This window comes from Streptopelia decaocto, assembly GCF_964273445.1.
Source record: "Streptopelia decaocto genome assembly, chromosome: 10".
In the NCBI taxonomy this organism is placed as follows: Eukaryota; Metazoa; Chordata; class Aves; order Columbiformes; family Columbidae; genus Streptopelia; species Streptopelia decaocto.
In genome coordinates this window covers 5,841,361-5,849,036 of record NC_138665.1, presented here as the reverse complement: position 1 = coordinate 5,849,036, position 7,676 = coordinate 5,841,361, and positions in this window count along the sequence as shown.

The following is a 7,676-nucleotide window of genomic DNA, read 5'->3' as shown; positions in this document are numbered from 1 at the left end:
ACCGAGGTTTGGTCGTTTATTGCCTTTGTGGGATAAAATAACAATACTGGGCTTAAGATGGGAGTTTCTAAATTATTACCTGTACCTGCTTAGGTGCTGAACACGTGAATATTTATGCCTATGTATAATTCAACTACTCGGAGGAGCCCTGCTCATTGGAGCAATGGCTTGGAGCAGGGGAGTTACCCATGGGGCTGCTGCTCTTGGTTGGTAACACTGGGGGCTTTGGCTCGGGCAGGTCTGGGTCTCTTCCCAGAGGGTTCAGCTGACTCCTCTCCATCACAAAAATGGAGTCATCCGCCTCCTCCTCCTCCTCCTCCTCCTCACGTGCAGGATTAGCACATGCGGTTGCAATGATGTTGCCAAAACTGCTGTTTCTGTCAGTGGAGCTGGAAATGTTCATGTTGGTGTTTCAGAAAATTATCATCTTTTCTGTTGGTGGTGCCAATAAAGGGAGAAAAAGGGGGTCAGTGGGCCAGTTTTGTCTCAGCACTGTTGCTTTTGTGAACTTAGCCCAGGACTTTCTGAACAGACTATTTTTGCATTCAGATTCCGCTGAGGATTTTTGTTAATCTTTTGGTGGCTTGTTTATTTAAATTGAGCCTTGATTAACTTAAGAAGCTTTCTTTGGCATTTAATAGTTTATCAGAGTAAGAGATTACTCTGCCAAACCGCATGCCCGTTTGTAACACAGCTATATCTGCGGCGGTGACGTTTGCTGTGCTGTATCTGTTTCGCTCACTGCGCAGAAAGCGCTTTATCAGAAAAAGATTTAAGGCACTTTCATTGTCATAAGGAGGAGTGGAGGAGCTTGTGAGTATAAGGTTAAGGGCCTGTTTGCATTTGGTTTATGATGTTGACACTAGTGTGTGAATTCTACAGGTAACAGACTCAGGCCCATGGGCATGTGGCAGTTATGAGTTGGGTAGTACCTGGTTTAAAAACAAAACAAAACATAAAAACAGATGGAAAGTTTTCTGACTGTGTTGACATGTTCGTGGTAGAATGGGTTAAGTGAAGTTCCATAAGATGGTAAGACTCGATGCATACAGTAAATGCGTTTGGTGTCTCTGACGTCCCTGGGTGCAGTGCCTGCGGCCAGCGGGAGCCGACTGTGCGCACAGAGCCCGTGCTGGGCACAGGGTGACCCCAGGGACGGAGCAGGCCCAGGAGACACTGGGTCACAGGCTGGGACCCTTGGTATAAAATACAAGCCTCAGTATCTACAGTGGAGCTGGGCAACTGCTTTCCAGGAATGTCCTGCGTTTGAGAGTGAATATGCTTCCTCTGAGTTCATGCCTTATTCGTGTAACTTTTTCTCAGGAATATTGAAAGAAGGAAAAAAAAAAAAGGGAGACAAAGCAAGAGTCTAGAAGGTATTTCAGATATAATCTGTGGCCTATGTCCATTCAAAACTCCTCATATTACTGGTATCAGCAACTATTGAAAATAGTTTATAAGCTAACTAAAGAGAAAGGAAGAAAGAAAGGAAGGGAGGGAGAGAGAAAGAGAAAGAAAGGAAGAAAAATAAAAAAGCAAAGAGAAGAGGAGAAGAGAAGAGAAAAGAGAAGAGGATAAGGGAAGAGAAGAGAGAAGAGAGAGAAGAGAAGAGAAGAGAAGAGAAGAGAAGAGAAGAGAAGAGAAGAGAAGAGAAGAGAAGAGAAGAGAAGAGAAGAGAAGAGAAGAAGAGAAGAAGAAGAGAAATAATTGTTGAATCTTGACCAGCATCCAGTGAATGAGTGTCTCAGAGGAGATGGAAAAGGAGTGGTTAGATTAATTATCCATTACAAAATATTTGCTCAGCTTTATCTTTCACCAAGACCAAAAAAAAAATGAAGTACTATGGAGATTCATGGAGAAAATTGTGCTGGCTAAATAAACACAGTAATAATGTGATCTGTTGAAGTAAGAAATGCTGTATTTTTGCAGGCCTGTTAAATTAAGTCAGAAAATGTATTGAATAGACCAGTGTATCAAAAGCTGAATAAATAAACACACTTTAGTGCCTGATAACGAAGAGTGAGTATATTCAGCGCCAGGTTTGATTTAGTTGGCTGATTTGTATTTTAATATCTTCCATGGCTTAATCGTTTCCACCTGCCTACTTTCCACCCCCCAGGTGTCCTGGTCGCCCGCTGTTACTGTCAGAACGGATGCCCGGGCGGAGACGTCCCTGTGTGCGCTGTCGTGAAGGTTGTCAGAAGACACTGGGAAGCTCCATGTAAAGCACCACGCAAAAACGTGTTTGCAAAGACGCTGGAAGGTACGTGTTACCAGAGCTGTGCTGCTCTCGGCAGCTTCGCTACTGCACAAGATCCTCCTGACGTGTGGAAAGCAAGCTCTTGAGGCAGAAGTCCCTTCCCGTGGGGTGGGCCGGGAGCAGCTGCTTTTTCCCAGGGGCTGCACTTTTTGGGAGGCTGAGAATCCGCCTCCAGGAGGCCCATGGAGAAATTACTATTAATGGCTTGTATGAGATAGGGTGGGTATGGCAGAGAGCTGGGAGTGTCTCCTCCAGGAGTTCAGCAGCCTTAGACCAAGCTCCTTTTGGTTTTGCATTAATTGCCCATTCACTCAGCTGAAATGCCTCATGTCAGATAGTAAAATCTAAATGAAGTTGGTTGAAGAGATCCGCAGGCAGCAGCATCCTGAGAGGAGTGGAAAAACACAAGCAGGAGCAGAGGCTGAGCTTGCCGGGTTTGCCGGTCATGCAGGTTGATGCCGGAGGGCTCCAGGTAGCAGTGCTGTGCAGAGGGGACAGCGCTGGCACAGTCATTGCCCTGCAAGGGAGCTGAAATAGAAGCTCACTTCAGCAGGCACATGTTTGCTTTTTAAAATGCTGTGTAATCGTATAATGACTAGACTGGTCTCTGGGCTGTGGCGATCCAGCCTCCATTGTAGACCCAAACTGGCTAAACCAGCCCTGCTTTAATAAATCATCTTAGGAAGAAAGGAAGGAGTCCTGAGTATGAAGGCTTTTTTGCTGCTCCGTTTACCTTTTTCTTCCATTACTTCAGTCAGTGTTTAGTGAATTACTTGGCATCCTTTATTTTATGAAATGGAAAATATACAAAATCACAGACCCACAGTTCTACCCCCTGCAGCACCTTAAAGACCTCCACAGTTAGTCCTCAAAGGGAGCTGCAGCTTCTGATAAAACAATGTGTTTAGCAGCATTGAAAAGAGCAAATGCAAGAATATTTTGCCTTTTCTTACTCTACAGACCTGCCTGTGCTGCTGCTAAACTTGAGACGCTACCAGTAGGAACAGAAATCAGATTTCATGCATCTAAGAACCTGTAATGCCACCCTGCTAGTTTTTAACAACCCAAAGTAGCTCTTGAGCTGTAAGCAAGCAGTCTGGGCTCAGGGGGAAAGCGAGGGAGCTGTTTTCTGGCAATGTAAGTAGCTCAGACACCCTCTCTGTAGGAAGAAAAATCACAATAACCTCTTTTCCTTTCCTCCTCTCTCTCCCACTCACCATTACTAATTTATCCGGATTGTAATGGCTCCTATTTGCTCTAAGCAGATCCTGTTCCCTTCCTGGGAAGACCTGAACAGCTACAAGGACATAATATTCCCAGTGGAGGATCTGTTCTTGAATTCAGACAGACTCGGGCAGATACAATGATCTCTTGATGGGAGCCCCCCTTTTTTGACCAGTCAATCCATGACCATTTTAATGTGATCATAATCTGAAATAAGACACCAGGAGCTGCATGGGAGTAAGCCATCCCATGGTAACAAGCGGACATTTAATTTATTGTCACAGGGAAACATTTTGGAAATGTTTTTCATCTCTTTCAGAACCCAGCTGACTCGCTGATGTGTGCAGGCTGGTGGGGCTGGAGTCTGCGTGGCGTGGGTGCTGTGTGGCACTTGCAGGGACGAGCTCATCCTCTGTGCATGTCCGCCCATGTGGGTCCCACTGTACAAGAGTTTGATCTTCCCTGTCCATTCAGGTTGCAAAGCAAATGCTAACACTGCCCTGGAGCACTGCTGCTGACTCGAGAGGGTTTTCTGGTTGTTTCTGAAGTTTCTCTGCATTTGCGTGTCTCCCACATTCTCCATCGGCACGGATCTTTGCAGCCCCGTTTCTGTGGTGGTGCTGAGCTCCTTGGGAGGAGGCACAGCCTCCTGCTCAGGGGATGGGGCAATTCAAGCTGAGGTCGGGGCAGCTGCTCGGTGCTGGGCCCCTTGTTTCTCTACAGCCAAGGGAGAGAGCAATGGTGGTGGAGGATGGTTTATCCCATCAAACTAAGTGAGATAAATAGCTCTCAAAATGTTCCTGCCTCTCTCTGTTGGCTACAAAACGAACCTGGACATCTAGTGTAGGAGAGAGATTTAGGTAATTGTTCCTGTATTAATGGGGGACCCTTAAAGGGACAGCAAGCATCACTCAGCAATTATCACATTTATCAGGCCTGTGTCTGCTTCTACTGCTTTTCATTTGATGCCGATGTGACACTGGGCTGTGACACTATGGTACCTCTGCAGGATGCCACCCCTGGGGCCCCAGCCAGCAGGGAGCCTGGAGCTGCCTCGGTGTGCAGCACTCCGTTGCTCAGCAGAAGCATTTTGCCAACAGGTTGTCATTTGTGGGGGGAGATTAGACATGTTTCCTGGGGACACAGGCTGCCGGTCTGCCACAGAAGTCCACTGCCACAGAAGGCACCCAAGCCCAGACCAAAGCCAGGGTGGGACAGAAGCTTCAGCATGTGCCTCGTGCTGTTCAGCTCTGCTGGTGCTTCCCTCCTGCTACTGCTGTTGGAGGCTCCAAGGCTGTCACCTTGTCACAAAGTCCTAAATTACTCACAAAGTCCTAAATTACTCTCCTAGTGCCTGCTGTCAGCTGGGCTGTCAGTTCCTGAGCACCCTTGGCTTTATGCTTGTCTGCATCACCCTGCCTAACTATGGGCATCATATAAATAATAAACATTATTTCACTTAATACCTTCCCACTGTCCTGGGTTTTACAGTGGCACGCATCAGCTGGCAGGTCATGGGTGCAATCACATCTCTGTCAACAGTGTAATCTGTCTCCACGTCACATCTCCTGGATAGGCCTCATTTGACAGGGATGTTTTTTGGAACTAGCTAATAAATTGTTTGCTACATGTGGTAAGCCAGCCCTGTCATCACTCCCATTGCCCTGCTGTGTGGCCCACAACCATGTTCAGTCAGTAGCTGGTCTCTGGTGTGTTTGGTAGCGTACCCTTGCAGGGCTCCACTTGGTGATGATCAGCTCCATTGCGAGTGGGGCTGGGATATAAAACCTGTGAGAGCTGGGGACGTCAGCCTGTGGCTTTTGGGTGCTCTGGGTCACCAGCGTGTTGCAATTGCTGCACCTTCCCAGGCTGGGGCAGCTCCTGCGCAGACAGCCCTGCAGCGAGGGATTCTGTCTGATTGATTGGGTTTTGTATCCTTGGAAACTGAAAGGGCATTAAAATTGCATGGTGCTGATGCACTCTCCTCCTCGTAGTGCTGCCATGGGCTCGGACGTGGCCTCAGCCTCCAGCTGCCAGCCATGGGGTGTAAAGGGCACTGGCTGGTTTTGGAGAAAAGCTAAACTACAACCGACAGGCAAAATATTTAGAGGATGGGACCTCTGTGAATGGCAGTGCTGGTGTCCGGGGGGGTGTCTGACTCCCAGCCATCCCTGGCCATGGCTCAGCACCTTCTCTGTTTGTGGCGCAGCCACAGGGAGCCTGGGCGTCATGGCAGAGAGCTACAGCCCGAGAGGAGCTGAGCACCTTGAAACCATCCTGAGCCCCAGGGGCTGCTGAGCCTGGCGCCAGGCTCTTAACACAGGGTTGCATGGCAGCAACCCCTGCCATTTGGAATGCACACAGCACTCACCACCCACCAGCCTGAAATGGGTTGGAACTGGGTTTGCAAAAACCCATCTTGAGTATCGGATTAGAGCTTTGTCCTCTAACACTGCAAGGAATTTAACATAACCGCTCTGGGCTAGAGACCACAGGCAGCACAGGGTAGCAAGTGAGTCACGGCGCTGCCAGCAGGTGCGAGAGCCCAGCCCTGTGTGCCAGGGTGGGCTCTGCCGTGCCCTCGCCTGTGCCGACGTTGGCTTTGGGCAGCTCTCCCCCAGCACCAGCAGCTGTGAGGAGAAAAGGGGCCGCTCCAGAATGTCCCCCCAGCCCCACAGGAAGGAGCGCTGGAGGACTGCCCCTCGCCCAGGGCTGCGGAGGCTGCTCTGAGTGTGGCCATCGCCTGCACGCTGCTGCCGCTCCTCACCAGGGCCTGCTGGCCTGTCGCCAGCCAACAAACCTCCTTTTCCATCAAATCTAGGTTATTCTCTGTCTCTCAGACACCAGACTTTCCATTTTCTAAAGCGGTACCAGAACAAAGGCTCTCCCAGGATCTCATTTTCTCCTACCTGCTCAGTTGCTGCTAATTAATATCATGGCTGCCTAGTCACGCAGCATGCGTTCATCTCTACGCTGGTGTTCAGAGAAGATGAAAATAGTATCTGCATCACGGGATCGCGCGGGCTTATTTGCTGCGGAAAACAGTCCCTGGTGCTCCAGGAACTCCTCTGGCTATGACAGCATCTGCCGGGCCCCAGCCCACCCCGCGGGGCTCTCCTTGGCTCCTGGCAGCCCCGCACGGCAGGGTGCGTCGGCTGCTGCCATGAGATGTCCCCCAGCACCTCCACCCCGAGGTACCTCCTGGAGATGCTGCTGACTTGCAGGGTGTGTTACTACTGAGCACCTTGTGCCTGCTGGAGTGCGTGGAACCCGTGCAAGAAAGGGGATGGGGCGGCTGCGTGTGAGTGCGCGAGGGGGAGAGAAAAACAGATACAAGAAACCACAGTTTGTTGTGGGCTCGAACTAATGGGCGTCAAGTACTCAGAAATCATATGGTAAAGTGCAACAGTTCCCCACAAAGCGTTGCTGGCCATCAGTCATGGGTTAATGTACTGCTAACTTGGATTTATGGCTTTAATATTTTTCTGTTGCACTGTTTCTGTTGTGTGCAGATTGCTTCATCTGTTGTTGTGGGGTTTTTTCCCTGTTCTGAGGTATTTTAAAATAGGATCATTTGGGGTTATTATTTTTTAATACATATATTTCGAAGGATATTGAAAAAAAATCCTTGCCATTTATTTCTCAAGACTTGAAAGGGTCTCTCTAATGTCCTAGTCTGCTTTGCGAGCTGGCTGTCTAGCTCATGGCTATATGTGTGTCCTTTTTTGAGGACCTAGTGAATATAATAGCCCCTGTGAATGTGTTTATTTCAATAGTGGTCATGCAGGAAGAGCTCTTTTTAATGAAGTAATCTTTATTTAAGAAAAAAACACCAACGCTTTCATAAATTTTAAAAAAGCATCAATAGTAATATTTTTAATGTATATTTGAGTTAATACACACATTTTTGTCACTGTTTTTAATAACATACATGCTAATTTTCCGTTTTAGAGATCAGAACTCTGCTCTGGCAGGTGCTGGAGCTCAGCTGAACCCCCGGAGGTGCGAGCGCAGCCGGGGCTGCCGTGACAGCGTGACCTGCGTGGGACCGGCCGCGTTCGGGACAGCGCGCTCGGAACCGGGGCTCACAGTGCCAGGTAGCTGTGTGTACGCTGCACGGCGTTTGCTCGGGTTCCTGAACGGTGTTCTTCGTCCTGCGGAGCCAAGAACCCACTCGAGCAGAGTGAGGGAA